Source organism: Sinocyclocheilus anshuiensis, unplaced genomic scaffold, assembly GCF_001515605.1.
Source record: "Sinocyclocheilus anshuiensis isolate Anshui unplaced genomic scaffold, SAMN03320099.WGS_v1.1 scaffold70, whole genome shotgun sequence".
NCBI lineage: Eukaryota > Metazoa > Chordata > Actinopteri > Cypriniformes > Cyprinidae > Sinocyclocheilus > Sinocyclocheilus anshuiensis.
Window position 1 is genome coordinate 1,208,326 of NW_015542377.1, and position 19,018 is coordinate 1,227,343.

Here is a 19,018-nt window from a genome sequence, read left to right on the forward strand (position 1 = left end):
TAAGTCATGCTCCTAGCACCCTCTGTCTGTAGTCTTCCGCCTGTCTGAACACAAGAGATCCAAACCTTGATGGGGATACCCACCCACCCACACTTAGCTTCCTCTCAATCTTGAAAATGTGGACACATTCTCAATCTGTACTATGCCTCAACACAGTCTGCCCTACCACAAAACATACCCAGAATCACACCACCCTATTACAGCAGATGCCGTCTTGTGAATACCTCCCCTCCTCCACTCCACCCATTTCACCCCACCTCTATAACCCCCCTACACCTCTCAGTGGACCTGATCTTATCCTTCCAGTGTGCAGGTGCACGTGTGTTTGTGTCTGTGTGTTTACACATATTGGTAAATAAAGCCTTAAGGTCTAATCCCAACTATAAGAACAAACTGTAATTTTCCTGCAACTCACTTTGACATTATTTTATTCAGCTTGTTGCTATTAGTAAGGAAAACGGACTTTGGCTGCTCTCACAACAGTGCAGCAGGAGAGTGAGTTATATGGACAAACACACTATTTAGAAGCGGAAAGAACCCTAACTGAATGAATGTTATTGCTGTGTGCAATATTACAACATCTAAATAGATTTTAAAAAAATCATGTGTTATATTTTTCTCTACATATATTACATTTTTTACATTACTGTTCAAAAGTCTGGGGTCAGTAAGACTTTTTCATGTTTTTGAAAGATGTCTCTTATGCTCGTTTTTATTTGATCAAAAATACAGTAAAGTAGTTTTCTTGCGAAATATTTTACAATTTACAAGAACTGTTTTCGGTTTAAAACACTTTATTTTGATGGTCCCTTTTGAACATTCTGTTGACAATAAGTAATGTTTCACCTACTGTACATGTCTACTAACTCTCATCAGAGTATTAGTAGACTGTTTGCTTAATATCTGCTAACTCTTTAGTGTCATGGTCTCCCAACAGACATTCTACTGACTATAAGTAACTTTGCAAGTACATGTCAACTTATTCTAACCCTAACCCTACCAAGTCTACTAATACTCTACTAATACTCTAATGAGAGTTAGTAGACATGTAGGTGCAACGTCACTTATAGTCAACAGAATGTGTTAAAGGGACCATCAAAATAAAGTTAAACCCTGTTTTCTATTTGAACACATTTTAAAACGTAATTTATTCATGCAATGGTAAAGCTGAATTGTCAGCAGCAATTATTCCAGTTTTCAGTGTCACATGATCCTTCGGAAAAAGTTCTGTATGAATAGCTAATTAGCTGCTCAAGAAACAGCTAATTTGCTGTCTTCTTATCAGTGTTGAAAGTTTGATATTGCTTATTATTACACGGCTCTGTGGAATACTTGATTCTGATTTGTCAGTTGTGACATTCCGAGGTACGTTATTCCTCAGTAACAACAGGTAAAAGCTGCTAACACAGGCTCATCATTTAATTATGTCATCTATGGTATCGCAGACCCGCTCTGCCGTTTCATACAAGCGCAGCTGCTGCCATTTTGCGACTATTGTTTTGTACAATTTAATGGATTATAAAACAACAAACAGTCAAGATTTCAAAACAGTTTAATCTCAAATCAATATCTCTTATTCCCATAATTATTTATGAGGTGAAATGCTGTGTAATAAGTGGTATGACTGTACGTATCCCTTAAATGTCCATCTAGTTTGAACTTGCTGCTTGCAATTGTCGCAAGCAGTTCCGCGGTTGTCCCGCGGAATTGGGCTACTTTAACACTGTTGCCGCGGGTTGTTTTTCATGTCCGCGGGTTGAAGCGACCCCAATAACGTGATATTTAGTCCCTGGAATGTGAATTTTACTGGAAGATCCCCGCCGAAAAAAACGTGTATTTTACCCCCGGAATGCGATATTTACAGGGGAACCCCCCTCGAAACGCGATTGGACTAGTTTTATTGCGAAAACCTGGCAACCCTGTTCATAGGCGCCACCTGCTGTCAGAGAGTGCGTCTCATTCAGACCTGCTGTTTTTGTTTCGTGCAGAGATGTTTTATGCAGCAAATAAATAAATAACACCTAAAGTCAGACCATTCTGTTTTTGTTTTAAATCCTGAAATTAATCTAAATCAAATCAAAAACAACTGCCCGTGCAGATCATGATTAAAATGCAGTGGTTGCCTCTAATTTAAAATGGCTAGATATTTTTGTTTAAAGCCAGTTTGTTTGTTATAAAGCAAATAGCCAATAAATATATTTGCTTAAAAATCAGTATCAGAATTCAATTTGATAGTTAAAAAAAAAAGAAAGAAAGAAAATAAAATCTGAATTCTGAATCAGCTATGATCGGCGCATCACTAATTAAAATACTAAGTAAAAGGCCTCAAATTTGAAGTACTATCTGGGCTGTCTTTTTCTATCAATTCTTCAATAGGTAGATCTTGTCTTTCATAAAGGCCGAGGTCAGGGATCTTGGGCCTAAAAAGGTTGGTGACCACTGGTGTAGAGTTAACAAACTAAAAAAGCAATTTAAAAGGTCATGTTTCTTTTCACGCATTTGTTTATTTGAAGCTGTAATTCAATCATTTATAATTAATTAATTATTCAAGTATATTTATTAATACTTAAAGAGCATAAACCTCTCAAATGACTTGTCTCAATAAAGAGCCCGTTTATGGTATATGTTTGCTGCTCCTGTTTCAATGCAAAAATAAATAAATAAATAAATACTCCGCTAAATTTAGTGAGTGATCTGTAAATTGTATTTTGAACATAAAAATCACTTTGCATGCCAAAAATAAAATTATATTATATAAAAAAAAAAAAAAGTGTTAATTTTACAAGTTAATCCGTGTATAATATCAATAAAATTGAATCCTGGGCTAAGAATAACACCCAACTAAATATTTCTGTAGTGTGCAACATGTATAATGTGCTTAGTTTCCAAATGTTCTATATGCATGAAATATACTGTACATTTGCTTAAATGTGTAGTATATAACCGAGCACACTGTGTAATAGGCCTACTGTATCCCACAATGCAATGCACTAAACTTGACCATACATTTCAGTCTGGCAAATTAAATGTAAATAACATCAACTAATATAATAAACTAAAAATATCAAAATAACTTCAGCTCTCTTTCATGTATATATCAGACTTTTAAAAATAAAATAATAATACTTTTAAAATGAAAAGAATATTAAATAATCATACTTAGAAATATAAGTATGTTTGTTTAATTTATGAGATGATAAATGGACAGCACTCGAATCGCATTAATTGTTTTAAGGTCTGGCAACAATTTAGCAAAAATATTAATAGTTGCATATTCAATACTGCTTCTTAAAAAATAGAAGGCAGTATACATTATATACTATACGCAGTATGCAATTCTGAACATTACAGTGCAACACTGCCACCTTGTGCTAGTCAGCTAGTCAACATGAGAAATTATCTGTATTTTAGACCAAAAAAGAATATTATATTAAATCAAATAAATATAAAAAATATCCTTATTTAAATAACAGATACCCTACTGTTGATATTCTTCATTTCTGGTTTGGTAAGAATGTGTAAGTTTCCTCCTCACTGAATTAACCAGAAAAACTAAATGCACCACAGTATAGAGGATGATGAATCTGCAAATTAATGGAACAGAAACTGTTCCTGATTTCAGTAAAATAGCTGGAGTGAGATTTACTTTTTAATTCAAACTGTGCTAAGGATACAACAGAGATTGCATGTCCATACGTGTCCACTGGAAACTAATTAAAATAACTAACTGGTATTTTTTGTTGCTGCTGGTATAAAATCACCTTTAAAAACTTCTGTTTTTCTGTTATGTACAAATAAAAGAGCCTTTTACTGTCAGATAAGGCCTAGTTATTATCAAAAACCACATACTTTGTAAAACACCTCTCAATGTTTGATGAGAGACTGAAGCTATGCTGACACTATTCTGTCATAAGGTTTTGGGCAAATATATGGGATGGGAGATAATTTAACAGACAGAAAGACAGATACAGCAAAAGACAAATGTGTGACAGTAAAGAAAAAGAGAGAGAGACAGACATGGAACATGTAGCCAGCTGTGATATTCTCAAGTCTCCCTTCTGTCTCCTTCATCCCACTATCTCGCTCTCTCACATCTTGTTTTTTCTCCTGCAATTCTCTCCTCCTCCACATTTGCTGACCTACTTTCCCCCTCAAGTGTTATTTTAGTCTCCTATAGATGGCAGGCAGGCTCTGGGCGTCTGCATCATTAGTCTTCACGTACGTCGACGGACACTAGCAGCTACAAACTGATTTAGAAATGGGTGAGTGCATGTGCTGGGTGTGCACCTGTTTGGCCTTAATTGTTTGGTAAATGGCTGCTTATCTGGGGATCTTCGGAGGGTGTGATCGACATGTAAACGTGTAATTCTGCCACGGTGCTGCTGGAGTCAAAAATAGGCCCCAAAGTGCTGCCGAGTTCAAAACCGCCCACAACTGCCCATCTCACTGGGTGTGATTGTCCCTCAAGACAAAGTCCGCCCATAGGCGTTGATAGATCCCTATTTAGGGGGCCTAAATCTAGGCAGTGCTATCTGCTATCACAGCAGACATAGGGGGCAACGTCTGACACGTGCACTGCGTTTCTCATCTGAATGGTCTTGGTTCCAGTGAAATCACTAAATAAAATGCAAAGTACAAAAAAATATTTCACCACTACTGGTATTAAAAAACAGATTTACATTTATTTTCTATTATAATAAATGTTAATCATAATTTATAAAAGTCATTTGAGCAAGATTTAAAGTCATTGTGTATACTGTACATTATAGTGTTGTGATGCCTAAATGTACTTGTAGCACTTCAAATGACTGATTTTACAGAATTTCTCAGTGCTTCATTTTCAACATATACTTTGATTCAAAAGTCTTGGGTCATTAAGATTTATTCATTTATTTATTTATACTGATAATAATAATATTAAATGTTTCTTGAGCAGAAAATGAGCATATTATAATGATCTCTGAAGGATCGTACTGAAAATCGTACTGTCGTTTTAACAAAAATATATAGAATATTAACATCAGTCATAACATAATCATCTGTATCAATTAAAAAAAGTTTCTTAGAATGGCCTTTTAATAATGAGGTGTTTACACAAAATTATATCTTCACAACTCACTGGCATAACCAAAGGACGAATTACAGTAAAAGATGTAAAAATAACTAAAAGAATAACTTCATATCTTTTCATCTCAGTCAGAACCATTAGAGCTAATGAACAAACTCAGTGCTACAAACGAGAGGTGATGCGGGTCATTCGCTTACATGAAACATACTCTGATAAACAATTTTTACAACCATCAGAGTTACAGTCCAAGTGTCTTAAGTCTCGTTTTAACCTTTTTTTTTCTTCTGTATTTTAGTTTGATATTCAGCAGTTGCTCTAAAAGCTTCTCTAGCTCAACTCCTTTAGGTCAGCAAGTAGGCAGGAAGTGAGCTAATGAGGGTGTGTGAAAGTGTCCATCTTCTATACAGGGCACTGCTTGGCAAACGGCACGTAGGCAAAGGAGAGGAGCAGACGGGCACGTTGCTAATCTGTGCCATCGCTCTGCACCAGGAATGTTGTTTTGGTTTGGGTCACTCCCGTAATCATCGTCGCTCATCGGCAACGGAATGAGAGTCAGTGTTACACAAAGCTTATGAAGACATGGGGACTTTCCACACAAGCAGACGTGTTGAACAGTTATCCTTCAGTAGTTTTGGGTTCAAGAGAGGCTATGACTTCATTAGTGTGCACTGATCTCAGTGCAAGCTAGTCTGAATCAGCAGTGCCTGTAAATGCTGTGAGGAAGGTACCCACCACGTTCTAGAATTGTAGATGATTTCTTTTTTTTTTGGACGCCCTCTAAAGAGTACAGACAGAAACGTCATGCTCATTCAGACTGACTGACATGTCTTCTCAGATTGTTGAGCCTAATGTATTTTTAATGCAATTAAATAATTAAGTTGCATGATTATTGTAGCTTAAAATATGTGCTTGCTCCCTGTGGCAGAAATTACATATTCACATGGGTAAGTTTAGACAATCCAATGAGATCAGACATTCAACACATAACTGAATCATTTAAACAGAACGCCACCCTCTTGTCAAAACTCACAGGATTTTCCTACTTTCCAATCAATTAAAGGCATCTTTTAAAGCCCTTAATATAAAATCTATGATCACAGTAATAGCACTTTAAAATTTAAATGTTTTATTCCTATTTCTATTAGTGCTAATAAACTCTTCCCTCTGTCTCAAAATGTCTCCCCATACAATACTAAAAAAAGATGTATAACTAAGATAAAAGAGCTCGAGGACTTATGAGAATCTAGGAACGACCTAATAAAAGCCAAACACTTTAAAGCAATATATTTTTTCACCTTATTAAAGAATCATTTAAAAGTAGTTAAATGACTGCAATAAATTATTACTCTATCATAACTAATTGATGCTATTAAAGACATATTTATGGGAAAAAGACATAATCAAAAGAATAATGTGCACTGAGCAGGTCATTATCACAAAATAAACCCAGAAAGGGTGATCAGGACCCCAACGGAAGCAAAAGAGTGCTGCATCATCCTGAAGGAGTTTATTTTGCGATATTGAGCGGCAGACTGAACATTACTTGCATGACGTCTTGCTGAATAAATAAATAAATGGCCATGAAATATTGATATTAGTTGAAATTACTGAGAAGAAAGTGCCATGAGCCTGACTGCTTGTCAGGAACAGCGTTCTAATGGACAGTTTGGTCATTATACCAAGACTACAGAATGCTGCACTAGACCAATCAATCAGCATCACATAAATTGATATTTTAAAGATTTTTGTAATCTTCACTCACATGATGTATTAATGGATAGAAGGTCAAGTGTGTTGACTGGCCCTGAGAGCACAGCTGAGAATGAGACAGTGGAAAAGTTTAGCACACCACTCTTATAATTTGAATTCTCTAGAGAGGGTCTCAGTTTAGGACCTCTAATAGTCTGGTGTCATTATACTGTGTGTGTGTGTATGTGTATATTTAGTTTAACACAGCAGTTAGAGGTTCTAGATGAGACCTTAGGCCTGAATAAACTATGCAGTAAATGTACTCCTGTACCCCTCCCCAATCTCATTTCCCGCATCTCTCTCACTCCACACCTAAAGCAGAGTATACTTCCCATAAACTGGGCACACTAACTGCATATACGCTAATTTGTGGTTAAAGGAATATTTCATACATAAATGCACTTTTGCTGAAAATGTACTCACCCTCAGGCCATCCAAGAAGCAGATGAGTTTGTTTCTTCATCTGAAGAGATTTGGAGAAATTTACACTTACTCGCCAATGGATCCTCTGCAGTGAATGGTTGCCTTCAGAATGAGAGTTCAAACAGGTAACAAGTGTGTGTGTATATATTTAGTTTTACTCACAGCAGTTAGCGGTTCTAGATGGGACCTTAGGCCTGAATAAACAAGGCAGTAAATGTACTTCTGTACCCCTCCCCTGATCTCATTTCCCGCATCTCCCTCACTCCACACCTAAAGCAGAGTAATACACTTCCCATAAACTGGGTACACTAACTGCATAGGCTAGTGTGTGGATAAAGGGAATATTTCATGCAAAAATGCACATTTGCTGAAAATGTACTCACCCTCAGGCCATCCAAGAAGCAGATGAGTTTGTTTCTTCATCTGAAGAGATTTGGAGAAATTTACACTTACTCGCCAATGGATCCTCTGCAGTGAATGGTTGCCTTCAGAATGAGAGTTCAAACAGGTAACAAAAGTATCACAATAATTCACATGACTCCAGTCCAACAATTAACATCTTTTAAAGTGAAAAGCTGCGTGTTTGCAATAAACAAATCTATCAAGGCATTTTTAACTTAAAACCATTGCTTCTGTCCAAATAACCACTCTATAATCCATAATAACACTTCCTCCAGTGAAAAGGTCCATCCCCTGTTGCCCTCTCACATTAAAATCCAACGGCATATTTGTTTAGAACTGTTTTGGACCATTTCCGCTTATAAACAGTGCTTGATCTGTGCTTATTTCTCTCCTTTTTCAGACAAGGCAACAAAGAAATATAGTTAGATGACTCTCTTAGGGGAAGCAACAATTTAAAGTTAAAAACATCTTAAGGATGGATTTGTTTATTACAAATACGCAGCTTTTTGACGTTTTTTTTCAGCTGTTTGAACTCTCATTCTGACGACACCCATTCATTGAAGAAGATCCATTAGTGAGTAAGTGCTAAATGCAATGCTAAATTTCTCCAAATCTGTTCCCATGATGAAACAAGCTCTTGAATGGCCTGAGGGTGAGTACATTTTCATTTACATGAACATTTTAATTTTTGAGTGAACTATTCCTTTAATATTACATGTTATTTATATAAAGACAAGTTAAACAAATGATCATCTACTTGAAAAATATTTGTTTGGTACATAATATACAGTACCATACATTTCAGTCAGTGTATTTACATGCATTTTGTGCATATAAGTGGTATAAGCAAAGACTTTGGATATACATGGGAGAAAATGCAATGCACAATATGGCGGAATAGTCCCACCTTCTGAATAAATGAGCCAATCACTAATTGGTAAACTCATCGCATCACTGCAGCTCCCGGTATAAGACTGGTTTAGCCTGAAAAATATTTTTTTTTTATTGCTATTTGAGAATAAGAAACAACATCTATGAGACAACTGTTGTCACATTTTGTTGGTGATTTCAAATAGGAAGTTTATTCGGAAGCTTGGTGAACAGCTTTGGAGAATTTGATGTTTCCCCATTCAAAGAGATAGGAGCTGTACTTACATGACTGAAATAGCTGACTGAGAGGCGTTTCAAAGATGGCCGCAAGTGAAATGACTTAAGGGACTTTGGTATATGATACTACATTTTTTAATTATTATCCCTCAATATTGTTTCCTGCCTGTCTACTGTCTCTATCATTATAAAATGGAGCTTGTCCACCTTGACCCTCTGTCATACTCTTCATTATCTAACTCCATTTATGGCCGGATTAATTCAAGACAGGACACTATAATTTGGGTTGTGCGTATGTAGTGACGGAGAAGTGCCTAACTGGCGCAAATAACCAGGTCTCTGTAATAGATGTGGGATTTCTCAAGCTAAATAAATTTACAGTGAACTGACACTTTTTGCCAAGCTCTATTTCTAGACTCGGAGGAAGAATCACTTCCGCCGTATGACACTCTGATGGACCCCACATTGGTTAGGTCAATCGCAGGGGTCAGATCTCATGAGTTTGGAGCACTAGAAGGAGAGATATCTGGCAGAAACACTAGGGAACCTGTATGTAGGGCACTCCTACACACTAAAAATCTGCATTGACACATGAAAGAGAAATGACTGTGCCTGCTCTTCTCCTTGAGGCAGTGTGGCAAAGCACAAGGCTTTAAAGGAACACACAAAGAAGTTGGCAGAGACTATGCTTGTAGGCCAGTTAACTAGAATGTGATAGAGCATTATGAAAAAATTGCTGTTACATGCACAAAGACACGATGAAGAGATTCAAATGGGTTTCCTTTCCTTTGTTTTTTATCAAGAATTGTTTGAGTATACGAGGCTTCAACTCACTCAAAGACTGAATCATCTAACATGAAACACAGCTCACCAACAATATTCCAGCATCTTTCATCATGCTTTTTCATCCACCAAAGGCTAAACAGTAATGATTTCCTCTGCTGGCCTACTCAGACCAGTTCAAATTTGAACTTGCCCAAAGCCAACCACCAACCAACCAACCAACCATCTGTGTGTGTGATATTTTTTTTTCATCTATTGTCCAACACAATAAAGGCAGACAAACAGAATATTATATAGCATAGGTTATTTTCTCCAGGATTTCTTCTGTAATTATGACCAAACTGCTTGATTTCAATCTCTTATCAGAAAATGAGTGTGTCATTTTGTGATTCCAGAAGTTTTTGGATTTTTTAAATATATATTAACTGCTATTCATTTAAATAATTTAAATCATCCTGTTGTGTCCCACTTGGAAGTTTGCTGAGGGCCTCTAGCAGGCCTCTAATCGTTTAACTTAAATTTACCATAAACTGAGGTACAGTAGAACTACAATAAATCCAATATTCCATTCTATTAATGTACTGTCCATGTGTGTGTGTGTGTGTTTAGACCCACAACTCTTTTAAATGTCCCACACAAAGGCCTATCCTGTTGATCTCCCTCACCTCATTCTCTGTGATGAGCCTTTTCTAAGATGAACTGGGGAGCCATTGTGGTGGCGCTTGCCGTTTCTATGAAGAATCACTCTTGAACACTTGGGGTTTTGATGCCAGAAAAATAGACTTTAATTATCAGAGAGATAATGCAGTCTAGAGATGATCTGCAGAAAATCTCCCGAGTCTGTGTCTGGACAGTCTTTTATACTGTTTTTCCTCTAGGCGTGTTCAATATATTTCATACATATTTGTTATGGTTTACCTTTTTTGGCTGTGTTTCCAGTCTGCTACCAAAATGCAGACAGGAAGCCTTCATTTTATGTTCCGTGAAAGTAAGGGCCCCATCATATATTTTGTCTTATGTCAAAACAGGACATGCAGCCCCACCATATGTCTGCCCCTCATACAGACTTCTATACCATTCCTATGCAGGCCTGTCTGCACACAGGCACATACATGATTGTAATATAAAATAACTTGATACATAAATGGTTATATTCATAAGGATTATACCAATAAAAATCTTCCACACCATTTATCAAATATATTTTCCTTGTTCTTCCAAACTTTGCTTTTGTAGAAATGAAGGGAGCTGTTAAACCTTGAGAATCAAGGTCACAGGACACTGCCAAATGCTCATTGCAATAGAGTGCTGATTTATGGGACGTGAAAGGAGTCAGGCAAATGCCAGCTGCTGCAACTGTCGCGGAGCCACGACTGGATCAACAGAGGTTGCGATGGTGGTATGACAAGTATGACGTACGTAACGGTTTGATTTCGTTTACAGCCACCTTGCAACATCATGTCACTCTGTCGTGCCAAGTTGAAATGAGAACAAGCAAAAACGTCTGCGGAGTGGCAGCATCGCTGTTTCAATTACAGTGGGTTTGAATCACTGTCACTTGCATAATCTGCTTAATTAATAGCACAGCTGTTGCTAGGCATTCAGACATCTCAAATTAAACAGGGTTTGTTTCCAAAGTGTGTCATGTATTTTGTGCTGTGTGACTGCAAGCTTTCGGAAAGGGATCTGAATGATAGTTCGCAGACAAGTGTCCCCCATTCCCCCCTTTCTTATGACAACTTTTTGCGATTCCGATTTCACTTTAATGTGGACTTTTGCAGGGCTGTGTCACAAATTTTGACCAGCTGTTAGATTTTCTCCGGTAAGTGTGAGTAAATATGGTACGGACTTCAAATGGATCCTCATCGTGTGCTGGGAACCATGAACAGCATGAGCAGCCAAGAAAGAGTGTCAGCAAAACACTGAGACTTTTTTCTATAATTAAAAACAGTAACCATCATTTGAAACTATTATTAGAGCAAAATATTAAAAGGAAAATCAACTGTAAACCAAAATGATTATTTGATCAAAAACAAATGACTGGTTAGCAATTTTCTTGTTAAGCTGAATGTGTACAACAGCTCTGCAGTTTTAATATTGCTCCAGCATAGACAGAAAAAAATGTGTTTGGGGAAAAAATAGAAATCTACCTGCATGTCCATTAACTGTCCGATGCTGCGTTGTCCAATCTTTTCTATTATCAGAAAATGTGTGTCAATATATGAATTTACCAAAGTTAATTTTGTATTTCCAGAAGTTTCCAGAACTGTATGTTGAATAAAATCAAAATTTATTGACAAGGAGAAAAAATTATGAATTCAATCAACTTTTTTTAAGTCTATTTAAATATATATATTTTTTTATTTATTTATTAGAAAAAAAATATGTTTGGGGGGATATATATATATATATATGGCCAACACTTTTTCACACCACTGTGTGTGTATATATATATGAATCTGTGGGGAAAAAATGCAGCATTGCTTAATTCACACGATAAATAAATTAAAATATTAAAATAATTAATGTAAACATTTAAATATCTGTTAAATAGCGTAATCAGAGCAGTACTAAAAAAACTAAATGCAGCTGTTATGGTCCCTCTATTTTTAAATTATAAACATCTTGCAGATTCTGTAAATTAATCAATTAAACAGTAGACCTTTGTGTTTAGTTGTTGTTTCAAATTAAAGTCCCTCAAACAGGGTGTTTACTGAAATCTTAACTGCATTGGATGGTTACTTTGTAAAGAATGACACCGAGAACACTTTACAGGTTGGATTCATGGGGTGGTTCTCTTCGCCCAACAGAAATAAGTTTTGATCATTAAGAACAAGAAGCATTACAAGAAACATTGCTGGTTAGATAGTTAAAGAGTACTGACTGCAAAAAGTGGAGAGTTTGTAATGTCACAGAAAGCATGTCTTGGCAAGTTACTAGATCATATTCTGGGTCTTGTCTTGGGCAAACGCTACCCTATATTGGATACGTGTAACCTGAGCTGAGTGCATGCAGCGAGTCACGTACTGTACAGCAGATCTCAAGGAGGTGTTGCAAACAGTGGTTCCCTCAAACACTAACCCATTCAACTTAAGCTGTCATCATGCCCTTCAGTCTTCACAATGCATTATTAAAATAGAAAGAATCTAATGAAACTAATGCACTTTATCTGACAAGCTATCTAACACGGCATGTTTTCCACAATGTTAACAGTAATGCAAACCTCTTGGGATTTCAAAGCCAGCACAAGTCCTTACTTGTTAGTCAATCCTATTGCAGCTGGCTACACTAGTTCCTTTTTAGTGAAAAGACATTCCTGCTTTTAAAAAGACTGAGAATGTGCATAGTTTTAAAAATACTAGGTTGATTTGGATTAAAGAGACTGTGTATTAATTATGCCCTCTGTGTTGAATAAGTTTGGATTCTCCTGGTGTTGTGACATGATATTAAAGGGAGGTATTCTATTAACCCAATAATGAAAATCCTGTCATCAGTTATTACCCTCATGTTGTTCCGAACCTGTATGAGTTTCTTTCTTCTGTTCAGCACAAAAAAAGTAAACAGTTGACAGTAGCCACTGACTTCCATAGTTTTTTTTCCCCCATGCTATGGAAGTTGATGGCTACCATCCAATTTTTGGTTACCAAAATTCTTCAAAATATATTTTTTGTGCTCAAAAGAAGAAAGAAACTCATGCAGGTTTGTACCAACTTGAGGGTGAGTAAATGATGGTAGAACTTTAATTTTTGGGAGAACTATCCCTTTAAAACCGAAAAGAGCCAGTGCTGAAAATCAGATGCATTTCTTGAGCCGATTTTGCCATCATTCCTTGGCCATCATTTTGTCATTTTTATTCATGAAGTTGTCTTGGAAATCTTTTAGACCTCCAGGTTAAAATGCAGAGTCATCCCTATATTTGTCTTAACATGTTATCACTTGTAATAATAGAAGATATCACTAACAGGCTTGAATCTATGCATTTTAAGTGGTTATGATGAAGATTATCCTACGTGTTATGCAGCTACTGTATCACTTAGTTACAGACAAACTCCAAAACAAAGTAAACAACTGTAAATTACCTTGGGTAATACAGATCAAACTATTTACCGTGACTTTCTTGAAATCTGAGGTCCTAGGATCGAAGGAAACATGTTGTGGCTGCCATGAGGTAAACCCAAATGTATGTAAACAGAGAACAAACCGGCTGATCCAGCACAACTGCACTTGTTGTATCACCTATGTAGACACAAACACAAATGTTAATCCACCTTTAAAAGCTAATGCACAAAAAAAAAAAAAACATAAAAACATGCTTAACATATTTATGCAGTATGTACACTAGCATAAAGGGTGTAGAAGACATGGTTAGAGAACTACAATATTCTAACCATAAATCCCAAAATACTACAAATTAGTCACACTTCTCAAATCCAAATCCATCTTCACCCCTAATCCGACTGTCAAATATACACTTCAACACTGAAGGACAGAATCTTTACCTAACCTAAAAAAATGTATAGCCTAACCTCATTAAATTATATTGGGTTTATGCTTAAACAAGAAAAATAAACTACCCATGGGGTATGAAAAATAAAATAAAATTATATGTTAGATATATATTAGATATTATCTGGAAACAAGTTAAATAATAGCTAATGCTAGTTTTGCTTTTAAAAAAGTAATTGTATCTTGTTAAAGGATGTTTACAAGTTGATTTTTTTACAGAACTTCCTGTAGCCTATAGACCTTTTTCTTCGCTTCTCCATGGAGGGCGCCATAGCGGCGAGTGACTTCCTGTAGGATGCTTCGAACTTCCGTTTAGTAATTGTCATAAAATTCAAAAAGTGGTTTTGTGTCTGAAGAATTGACTCTCTCCCTGAAGTCTTGATGTGTGTCATAGCTTGGTGTAGATGGTAGCCTTTCTCCCTCCCTTGTTGATGACGCACCATTTACATCATCAGCTTTGTGATGTCTAAATGTCATCTGACTAATTCTTGTCTGGTCAAGGTTTCTTCTGGTTCCTGCATTCCATCTACACTGCTCATCAGTGCAAGATAGGCTAGACGATTTTGTGCAGCGTATCACGAAAGCTCTCATGATCTATTTGACACTGCGTTGTCGATATAGAGGAGGAAATAAAACAGCGTCACATTAAATGAAAACAGAACCTCCTCCCATAACTCCAAATTAAAGCACAACAGTAAATGAATCCACATTACCACATTTCCTCGGATTCCTGCTTCGCGCACTGTGATCAATAACAGCCGCCGCCTATGTGTGTGTGTGTGTGTGTGTGTGTGTGTGTGTGTGTGTGTGTGTGTGGACCTGCCCTTCACAACATAAACAAACTTTTTCCACTACAAACATTCACAGAAAAAAAAAAAAAACACTTTAGCCGAGGCGCAGATCCTACATCGCAATTTGTTGTAAATTATGAAGAATCTGGCTAATATTGGAGAGTTAATTCAAAATTAGTACGTGACCAGTAGCCTATTAGAGAGAGGAAGCTGTTTCCACGTGATTAAAGAGGCGCATGAAAACAAGACCGATTGGACCGATTGAACTGATCCACGAATTACTTCATAAAATAGATTCCACTGCACTATGGCATATATTGCTTTTGAGAATATATGGAAGTATTAAATGACGATATTCAAGATACGTTGCATATATTATTTACTGTAGTAATGCTGCAAATGAAAATAGTGGTTTTTATTGGGCTAAAATTAACTGCTTTTTCCTTCATAAAAATATTAACGATTATTTTTTTTTTAATTATGATAATAAATAGAAACTTACACATTTTACACTAAACATGTCCTAGATTTACTAGCAACACAAAGGCTTTTTTTCCACCAAAGAATGCTATTAAACACAATTCATAATCTGAGATCTGATGGAAATATTCATGCCTTTCAGAAATAATTATGACAAAAATGACAGAATTCTCATATGAGGCATACTGTACTGTCCATTAGGTCGAAAATGCCTATAACTAAAGAAACACCAAAATATAAAATTCTGGAAACACTGAAGCTTATTTATTTTGACTAACTGACTTTGAATAAAGGGTACATTTGATTTCACACTGCTTGCTGTGGGTCATTTTCTCTGTACAGAGCACACAGATCAATAAATCCATATTGCATAACCACAGCAATCCCGGATTGACTGAAAATCCTTAAAGGGGTCATATGATGCTGCTAAAAAGAACATTATTTTGTGTATTTGGTGTAATGAAATGTGTTTATGCGGTTTAAGGTTCAAAAAACACATTACTTTCCACATACTGTACATTATCTCCGCTATGCCCTACCTTTCTGAAACGCGTCGATTTTTACAAAGCTCATCGGTCTGAAAAGCGAGGTGTGCTCTGATTGGCCAGCTATCCAGTGCGTTGTGATTGGCCGAATACCTCAAGCGTGTGACGGAAATGTTACGCCCCTACCATATTGTGATGCCTTGTCCCGGCCGGAGCGAAGAGACAAAAACATTAAAACCCATTACAAACTAGGCATTTGTTGCATCCAGTGGGAACATAATTACGGATTATAATGACTTATACTGTCTTTTTACGTGGCGCGATGCAACATAAAACCATGTCTGCATTTGTGATCGGAGAAATGACAAACAACAAGTGCTACTCTACACTGCCCCCAAAACTCGTTTGAATTGTCAGGGGCAAATTCTTTAAATATAAAAAACGTACTTACAAGCTTGTAACACTCCAAAGAGAAAGGAAAAATTGAAATCGCATCATATGACCCCTTTAAGGCAGTCACAGTCAAATGGCATCATGCCTACCCCTATGTAAATGTGAAATGTTTTTGCCTTTGTGTTTACATGAAAAGACAAGGTTTAATTTCTTAAGAATTTCCAAAGTTTAATACTGAGGTTTACCAGTTACAGATGCAGTCCATTGATGAGGTTGCCATAGTAACTGCAGATCATCAGAGGTCTCAGACATTGTGTTCTAGCGCAGCCTGTTCAGCAGCTCTGATGTTTTGTGGGATGATTAGCATTCAACATTATATCATACGGTCACAACTCATGATATGATCTCTCTCTTACTCTCTCTCCTGCTTTGTGGGGAAGTAAGACATCTTAAAATGCCATATAAGGTTCTCATAGAAGGTTCGCATCACTTTTTACCAATGCAGAAATGTTACGTAAATCATGCACACATTCCAACACTCTAAATGAAGTATAAAGATGGATAAAGTGAGTGCATTTTCTAAATCACTGTTTTATGCATAACCCTTGTGATAACGATCCGGAGGATGACGTCATCACCAAAGCGCCTACTTAATATCTGACTGTTTGTGTTGTGGCTATGGGGAAGGAAGCAAGGAGTTAAAATGTGGTAACATATCAGTTATATGTAAGATGTGGTAACATATCAGTTATATGAATAAGTCTGTTTCAGTGTGGTTATGCGGTGTATAAGAGGTATTTCTCTTTGGTATATACGTCTTTTATTTTATTTTGTATTTCTGTTTTGAGGAAATGTTCTGTGAGATGTACATTGTGATATGTGCTCCCCCATGATTGGCTTGTGCCAATTGTTTTTTTTTTTTTTCATTTGTGACTTGAAGTGCATGTCTGCTGTGAGATGTGTATAAACTGAATGAAGTACTCCTGCAAGTGGTTTTGAGCTGTAGGTTTTGCTGCTGACAGCATTTTTCTTTGTGTTTTGTAGTTTCAGTGTTTATTTTGTTGTGCTTTTGTTACTTTGTTTATTTTTCTCTTTTGTTTTTCTTGAAATATCACTCACAAATCATCACTGATTGGTGGCATGTCTCTAATAAATGCGAGCAACTGGAAATTTACCTTGTTGTACTGAGCCTTCCTAACTCCTTCCTGGCCTCTCAGTTACTTCTACCCGACACATGGTGGCAGCGGTGTTTCCAAGCCGTTAGGAGGCCAGTACACAGGGGTGCATCGAACTTGGAGGTAACAGCTGTGTGTTTTCTGCATTAAGACTGTTTAAGTTGTATGGCTGCAGAGACTGTCTTTAAAAGAGAATGCCACCTAAGAAGCAGGATAAGGCAAGAGCGGTGGAGGAGGTTGAACCGCCGGATCAGTCCGAGGCTGAAGAAGTGTCTTCTGAGGGAATGTCTGACTCAATTGCTGGCATGCTGCAAACATTCCTGCAAAGACAACAGCAAAGAGAAGATCGAATGGAGAAAGAGGTGCAGCGCCAGGAGCATAAATGGCGGACTCTCCAGCTCAGTTTATTCAGCTGCAAGCCGAGCTGTATCAACAAGATCAAGAACGACTGCCTATGGAAGGAGTGACGGTCTCCACCTCTTTACCAGCAGCTATGGCTTCCCCTCCATCTGCCTGTGTCAGCTGACAGCCCCCACATGTAAGCCAGGTTGATGATCTGACGTCAGCGCCAGCACATGTGGTAGCAACGCAAGCCCAGGGATTTACTCAGCCGTGTTTTCGGTCCCCAAGAATGTTGCCGTGGACTAATGATGAGGACATAGAACATTATTTAACAACGTTTGAACGCATTGCTCAAGCATGCCGATGGCCTAGGCAAGATTGGGTGTTGCATCCTCTTCCGCTGCTAACTGGTAAGGCGAGAGCAGCCTATGTGGCCATGGATCCTGATGATGCTCTAAACTATGATGATGTTAAACAAGCTATTCTTGACAAGTTTGAAATTAACAATGAGATGTACAGACAACGCTTTAGATTGTACAGTGCCCAGGAGGATGAGACTCCAAGAGAGCTACAAGTAAGGTTGAAAGACTTGTATGAGAAATGGATGACTCCTAAACATTGAACGAAAGAAGAGATCTGTGACCAGATTGTGTTAGAGCAGTTCCTTAAGTTACTCAGTTCAGAGACGAGAACATGGGTGAAACAGAACAACCCTACTTCGTCTAAACAGGCAGCAGAGATGGCAGAGGCCTTTATGGCAGCGAGACGATCGTTGTATCAACCCAGACGATGGCGGAACTACAGCAACAGCCCAACTGGTAAGTCTGGGGATGGTTTGAGTAGTGGTCTGACTAATTCTAACTCAAGTTCTTATGGTCCTCAAGTTAATTTGGGTACTGACACTAGTAAACATCAGGGAGTAGTTAATCGGTACAAAGGTAAATCTGTAATTGTGTGTCATGCATGTGGTCAGCCAGGACATAAGAAAGTAGACTGCCCCGTACAGAAAGTTTCCAATACTCGCCTTTGTTATGTACCAAGACCATTTCTAGAGTTCAGTGAGGTAGAGTTGAACAGAGACACAGTTATTGAGGTGAAGATAGGGAATAAATTCTTCAAAGCTCTGGTTGATTCTGGTTCGAGTCAAACTCTAGTAAGAACTGAATGTTTGAGTGAATTGGATATATCAAGGCAAGGCAAATTGAGGGTTTGTTGTATTCACGGGGATGAGAGAGAATACCCCAAGACAGACTTGGTAATTGAAATAGACAATCAGGCTTACAATTTGACATTTGGTATAGTAGAGCAGGCACC